The sequence below is a fragment of the Monodelphis domestica genome, chromosome 4, assembly GCF_027887165.1.
Source record: "Monodelphis domestica isolate mMonDom1 chromosome 4, mMonDom1.pri, whole genome shotgun sequence".
Taxonomy (NCBI): Eukaryota; Metazoa; Chordata; class Mammalia; order Didelphimorphia; family Didelphidae; genus Monodelphis; species Monodelphis domestica.
In genome coordinates this window covers 369,662,096-369,669,783 of record NC_077230.1, presented here as the reverse complement: position 1 = coordinate 369,669,783, position 7,688 = coordinate 369,662,096, and positions in this window count along the sequence as shown.

Sequence of the window (7,688 nt, the reverse complement as noted above, 5' to 3'; positions counted from 1 at the left end):
GTGGCTATGGGTGTGGGGGCAGGATCCTCACACTTTACTAGGACCTGGGTCTCCTTTCATTCCCTCCGGGCTCCAGTAGTCATCTGATCTTTCATCTCTTTCTCCAGATCTGTCCACAAGTGTGGCCAAGCATCTCTGGTCCTAAAGAAAGTTTTATTGGTTTTTTCCCTCCCTTCTAGCTTCTCCAACTATTGCCCCATTTCTCTTTCCTTTAAAAAAATTGCATCAATATCTTGTTTTTACTTTATTTCCATTATATTCTTCCCTGCCTTCCACATCCAGACAGCATTCCTCCTCCCTTTTCATGGCTAAACTCCTTAGGAAAAAATTGTCTATATGCAAAGTCTCTGTTTTCTCATTTATCCCAATGTGAGCCAGTTTCCACTCCTATACCCTTACTGACACCACCCTAAGTTACAGTAACCTCATCTAAAACCTACTGGGCTTTATCCTTTTTTTTTTTAAACCCTTACCTTCCTTCTTGGAATCAATACTGTGTATTGGTTCTAAGGCAGAAGAGCAGTAAGGGCTAGGCAATGGGGGTCAAGTGACTTGCCCAGGGTCACACAGCTGGGAAGTGTCTGAGGACAGATTTGAACCCAGGACCTCCCATCTCTAGGCCTGGCTCTCCATCCACTGAGCTACCCAGCTATCCCCTGGCTTTATCCTTTTTGTTGTCTCTGCAGGATTTACAATTCTTTACTACTCTCTTCCTACTGAATATTCTCTTCTCTGTTGGCTTTCTTTCTCCTCCATCATATTCTTCTAGCTCTCCTCCACTGTCTTTAATTGTCCCTGTTTCATCCACCCCTGCTCCCCTTAAGGTGGATGTTGCCCAATAGTCTGTCCAGTTCCTCTCTGTGTTTGTGTGTGTCTGTCTCTGCTCCCCTCTCTCCCTCTCTCTCTCTTTCCCCCCAGCCCTCTCTACATCTTCCCTCCTCTCCCCACCTTCTCTTTGTGACTTTCTCCTGTTTCCCTCCCTCTCTGGCTCTCCTGTCTTCTGTTCCCCAAATCTCAGTTTCCAGCTCAGACTTCTCTTTCGAGCTCCAGATTTGCGTAGATGATGTCTGGACATTACCCCTTCACCCTCACCCTACGGCTCCAAACTTGACAGCTACAAAAATGGACTTAAGATCTTTTCCCATAAATCTGCTTCTCCTTCTGACTTCCCACCTTCTTAGTGGCCCCAACCTCCACCCAACCCTGCCTGAGCCTAGAAGCTTGCTTTGACTTCTCCTCTTCCCTCACTTCCAAGCTGTCCAGTTCATTTCTGTAACATCTCTTCTATCCCTCTCGCCCTCTCTAGTCATCATCACTGCTATCTCTACCAGCTTCCCCCTCCCAGCCTATCCTTAATGCTGTAACGAACTTAATCTTCATTCTACATACACGAGAGTCTGCGTATATATACGTACACACACCCCACGCCCTTGACAAATACTATCTGGTTCTCTCACATCACCTCCAAGAGGCACGTAGCTATTTGGATCCTTTTCCCTTTGGGGGAAATTGAGTCAGATAGAGGTTAAGCAGAATCACATGACTGGTGAGTATCTGAGGCTGTATTTGAACTCGGATCCTCCTGACTCCTAGCCCAGCACTCTATCCGCTGTGCCACCAAGCTGCCTCTAGCTGCATGGAGCCAAACATGTCACTCTGCATCTACCATTTTCAATGATTTCTGTGGGATCATGTGAACGGGGCTTTAGGGCTGATACGGTCCAGCCCCTCTGCCTGGCACATCAGGACGCCGAGACCCTGCCCTCTGGCACCTCCCATCTCTCGAGGCTTGTTGCATGCTCCTCTTTCCCGTGTAGTCTACGCCAGCCTGTCTGGGCTGTTCCATCCCATAAATCTACCCCGTGCTTTCCTGCCCTCCTACTTTTGTGCACACACCACTCCCTGTGCCTGGAATGTTCTCCTCCCTCTCTGCCTGTTGATTGAACTTCTCACCATATTTTATAACCAACTCAAATGCCACCATCTCCGATAAACTCTTCCTGAAACCTGCCTCAGGCGTGGGTGGCCTCCCTCCCCAAGCCCCTTGGACCCCACGCGGCTCTCCGAACTGACAGATCGGTGTGTGGCTTTCCTTCCTGCTCCTCACTCTTAAGGTCTCCCCCAGCACCTAGCACAGTCGATCTTTGTTGAGGGAAGAAATGCACGAGTGAATTCTACAGTGAAGGTTCTAAGCCTCAGCTTTTCTCCTCCATAAAAGGAGAAACACGTCCGTCTCTCGCACGGTTACGATTCTGAGCATCAAATGAGATTATGTCTGCACGGAAAGGGCCGGGCTCATTCTGATTAGCAGTTAGACTCCTCTGCCCTCTTAGGGGCTCCAGAGCAGCTGGCGGTAGTGAGATGTTCAGGCCTGGGCGCTGCACACACTAAGAGCACATCCCCAAAATTCTGAGCTGTTGATTCGGGGCTTCCAACCTCCAAACCCTCAGAATCTTGGAGAGCGAGCTGCTCGTGGAGCGAAGGGCGGCCGAAGCCTGATGCCCAGGTAGTCTGTCCCTTTAGCACGTGTCTCGCCCGCCTGGGCGTCTTGTTTCCCCCATACACGAAGCAGTGGACCACACACGCAAACTCCATTGCTACAGCACGCCTTGCTCCTTTCTCAGTGTGTCGCCCTCACCATCTGCCTTCTCCATTTGGCATGGAGGGAGAGCACAGAATGGAGACGCCATCCCAAGGGCAGAGCTAGAGGGTTTCCGCTGGTGAGGACGTGAGCTGGAGGTAAATGCACGAGACTGTGGTGGTAGAGTTTTTAAATTAAAAAAACAACAATAACCCAACCACAGCGACTTGACGACGGATTGGTGCGAGCGGAATGGAGTCCCTGAAAGGTAGAAGTGCCCTCAGCAGAAATGAGCAGCTCGTTTGAGGGGAAAGATGGGTTTCTTGTTCCATATGTGGCGCTGAGATGCCATGGGGACGTCACTTGGAAATGTCCGATTGGCCGTCGATGATGCAAGGCCAGAACCCAAGAGAGCAGCTAATTGGGGCTAGATAGTAAGATCTGGGAATCGCCTGCAGAGAAAGGATAATTAAGAACGGATGAGAGTACCTAGAGAAGGGGGGAGCAGGACAGGAATCTGGGGTACGCCTACAGGAGAAAGTGAGCCAGGGTGGCCAGACGACTAGGAAATCTAAGCGAGAGCAGTGTGCCATGCACCCAAAGAGGAAAAGTATCTAAGAGAGAGGGGTACGGGCAAAATGTTACAGAGAGGGTGGGGGTGGGGGTGCACCTGGGTGGCTCAGTGGATGGAGAGCCAGACCCAGAGATGGGAGGTCCTAGGTTCAAATCTGGCCTCAGACACTTCCTAGCTGTGTGACCCTGGGCAAGTCACTTAACCCCCATTGCCTAGCCCTGACCACTCTTCTGCCTTGGAACCAATATACAGTATTGATTCTAAGAAAGTAAGTGAAAAAAAAAAACCTTTGCTTGACCCTGCCATTGCCTCCAACTCTCTTGTATGTCTCCTTTTCAGCAGCCAGACTCCTCACCACTCACACCTTCACTCTCCATTTCGGCTTCTATCCTCACCATTTGACTAAAGCTGCTCTTTTCAGAGGTTCCTGGAGACCCACCAGCCCCTTCATCATCTTCATCTTCAGCCCTCTCGATCCCTCTACAACCACCCACCACCCCCATCTCCCCCTGCTTCCCAAATCCATTTTTCTTCCTTGGTTTCCAAGACCCTGGCCTCTCCAGAGAGAAGAGAGGCTCTGTGTCTGCCTGCCCTCGGCCATTCCCCAGCTGGATCTTCCCTCATTTCGTCTCGGGACCTCGTCTCCCCTCTCTCTGCCCTGGACGCTCTTAACCTACAGTCCATGAATTTAGCTTTTTAAAAAATATATATCTTAATAGTTCTATTTCCACATAATTCATATTTTATCTCATGCATTTAAAAACATGATTCTAAAAAAATAAAATAAAAAAAGCATGCTTCAGAGAAGGGAGGCCATCGGCTTCCCCACACTACCCAAGAGGTCCAGGATGCCAGAGAAGCTTAAGCATCCCCTGGTCTGCTCTCTTCCCTGCTAATCTCCTCAGCTTATCACGGCTCCGTCTGCTGCCCGGCTCTCTGCACGTCCTTCCTGCATGCCTACGAGCCTCTCCTCATCAGTCTACCAAAAATCGACTGCTGACTTGGAACCAGGAAGGCCTAGATTCAAATTGTATTTCTGCTCCAAACTAGTCATTAATGCTGGACTAATCTCTTAATGTGCCTAAATCATGCTGTTGATGTTGTTCAGTTGTGACTGACTCTTCATGACCCCATGTGGGGTTTTCTTGGCAGAGAGACTAGAATGGTTTGTCATGTCCTTCTCCAGCCTCTTTTTACTGGTGAGGAAACGGAGGCAAACAGGGTTAAATGACTCTTCCAAGGTCATACAACTGCCAGATTTGAACTCAGAAGATGAGTCTCCCTGACTGTAGGCCCAGCACTGTATGCACTACGCCTCCACCTCACTGCCCTCATTTGTAATATGAAATCATTGTATCTACATCACAGAGACAGTTAGGGTGAATTTATTAGAGTGCTGGGTCTAGAGCCAAGAAGGCCTGAGTTCAAATGCTATCTCAGACACCTAGTGGTTGTGTGACCCTGGAAAAGTCACTTGACTTCTGTCTACTCAGTTTCTTCACCTTCAAAGTGGAAATCATAATAGCACCTACATGCCAGGGCGGAGTATATAATATTTGTAAAGGGCTTAGGACAGTGTCTGGCCCATAGAAGGCTCTTAATGCTTGTTCTCTTCCCCTTTCACAAAGATAAAATTGAAATACCTTATGGTAGGGGTTAACTTTTTTTCTGTCATAGACCCCTCTAGCAGTTAGTGAAGCCCATGGACCCCTTCTCAGAATCATGTGTTGCTGGTTGTTGTTTAGTTGTTGTTCAGTCATTTCCAGCTCTTTGTGACCCCATTTGGGATTTTCTTAGCAAAGATTCTAGGGTGATTTGCTATTTTCTTCTCCAGCTTATTTTACAGATGAGAAAACTGAGGCAGAGTTAAGTGACTTGCCCAGGGCCACACAGCCAGTAAGTACAAATTTGAACTCAAATTTTCCTGACTCCAGGACAAGAGCTCTATTCACTGCACTACCTAGCTGCCCTGTTTGTTGCTCACATTCATAATGGAAAGAAATATGTAAAAATAAAAAGGTATTGGGATTTTTTTTCCCATCTAAGTTCATAGATCCCCCTGAAATCTTTCCCATGTTGAGAACTCCACCTTATAGGGTAAGTTATAAGGCTAAAATGTGAGAATGTAGATAAACCTTTTTGAAACTTGATAGTACTGTATACATTTCTGTTATTATTTTTCTGTGGTCCAGCTTCCCCATATTGCTTGAACCCAGATCCTCTGACTTCAAGACCACTGCTCTTGCTCTTGAAGGCATTGCCATCCTTCTAGTCACCCAGATTTGTACACAGGCTCAATTATTCTCGACTTTTCCCTCTCCCTCACTACCCCCCTTTATCCAGTCACTTACCAAGTTTTGTCAGTTCACATCCTCTCCCATTTCCATTCCTCTCCATTCATGCAGCTTCCACCCAGATTCAGATCTTCATCTCCTCTTACCTGCCCCATTGTAATCTCCCCTCACGTCTCCCCCATGTGTGGCTCTCCAACCCATCTTTCACACAGCTGCCAAAACACTTTTCCTAAGTATTGGTCAAGCTGAGGTCCTCCCCTGCTCAGTAACTTTTTTTCTTTTTATTTATTTTTTAGTTACACATATAAATATTTTTTTTCTTTTGAAAATTTTTTATTTAATTAATTAATTTAGAATATTTTCCCCTGGTTACATGATTCACATCCTCTCACCCCCCTCGCACAGCCAACGAGCAATTCCACTGGGTTTTACATGTAGCATTGATCAAGACCTATTTCCATATTATTGATATTTGCACTAGGATGATCCTGTACAGTCTACATCCCCAATCATATTCCCATTGACCCATGTGATCAGGCAGTTGTTTTTCTCCTGTGTTTCTGCTCCCACAGTTCTTTCTCTGGATGTGGATAGCATCTTTCTCCCAAGTCTCTCAGAATTGTCCCGGATCACTGCATTGCTGCTAGTAGAGAAGTCTCTACGTTCGATTGTGCCACAGTGTATCCGTCTCTGTATACAATGTTCTCCTGGTTCTGCTCCTTTCGCTCTGCAGCAGTGGAATTCATCCAGTTCATTATGGAAAGGACTTTAGAGATCACAGGGCCATAGACATAGAGCTAGAAGAGACCTCAGTGGTCATCCAATATGCCACCTCCATTTTGCAGAGGAGAAAATAGAAGTCTAGAGAGGGAAAATAATTTTCTGGAGGTCAAACGCTACTTTAGTAACAGAGTCAAGACTTGACTATGGATATCTTAAGTTCTAGTACAATATTCTTCCACTATGCCACATCTCAGGTAAGAAGGGGGGGGTAAATTAAACATTTTCCCCTTGAAAAAGGGGAAGTCCCAGAGTATTGCCCCCTTCAGATGCAAATGGAAGACCACAGGCTGAGAGGAGGAGTGACCTTTCTCTGGAGGAGTCGTCTCTGATTAACTCCACCATCATTGCCATATCCCTCTATGTAGAGCCTTTGGACCAGTCAATCTGGCCTCACTTCAATGAAGCCCTTGCCCTACCCAGAGAGTCTTCCTTTTGAAATGACAAATTTCAGAAAAAAGAGCTCTAGATTTGGCTTACATAAAGCTTCTAGTCATACTTTCCCCATTATCACTGCAAGAATCCTATCTCTCCCATGAAAATGGGAGTCCTCTCACTTGGATTCTGGTCTTGACTCGCAGGAAATCTCTTTTGGCTTCAGTTCTGTCAAATGAAGGAGTTGAGCTAGATAGTTCCCCTCTGAGGTCCCAGTATGAGAAAAAAATGTCATGAGTTCCTCACCTCTAGGGGTTAGGGTATATCAGTCTGTGTACAATGTTCTCCTGGTTCTGCTCCTCTCACTCTGCATCACTTCCTGGAGGTCCTTACAGTCTCCATGGAATTCCTCCAGTTCATTATTCCTTTGAGCACAATAGTATTCCATCACCAACGTATACCACAATGTGTTCAGCCATTCCCCAATTGAAGGGCATCCCCTCGTTTTCCAATATTTTGCCACCACAAAGAGTGCAGCTATGCATATTCTTGTACAAGTCTTTTTCCTTATTATCTCTTTGGGGTACAGACCCAGCAGTGCTATGGCTGGATCAAAGGGCAGACAGTCTTTTATCGCCCTTTGTACATAGTTCCAAATTGCCCTCCAGAATGGTTGGATCAGTTCACAACTCCACCAGCAATGAATTAATGTCCCTACTTTGCCACACCCCCTCCAGCATTCATTACTTTCCTTTGCTATCAGGTTAGCCAATCTGATAGGTGTGAGGTGATACCTCAGATTGATTTTCATCTCTCTGATTATAAGGGATTTAGAACACTTTTTCATGTGCATATTAATGGTTTTGATTTCTTTGACTGAAAATTGCCTATTCATGTCCTTTGCCCATTCGTATAAACAATTTTTGACAATTGTTTTCTGACATTTTAGTATACAAATATTCTCCCTTCTCTTCCGCCATGGTAAATAGTTCAGTAGAAGTTATATCACTGCTTTCATGTAATACGTATTTCCTTATTGCTTATATTATGATAGAAGACATATCACACATACAAAAAAAAAACC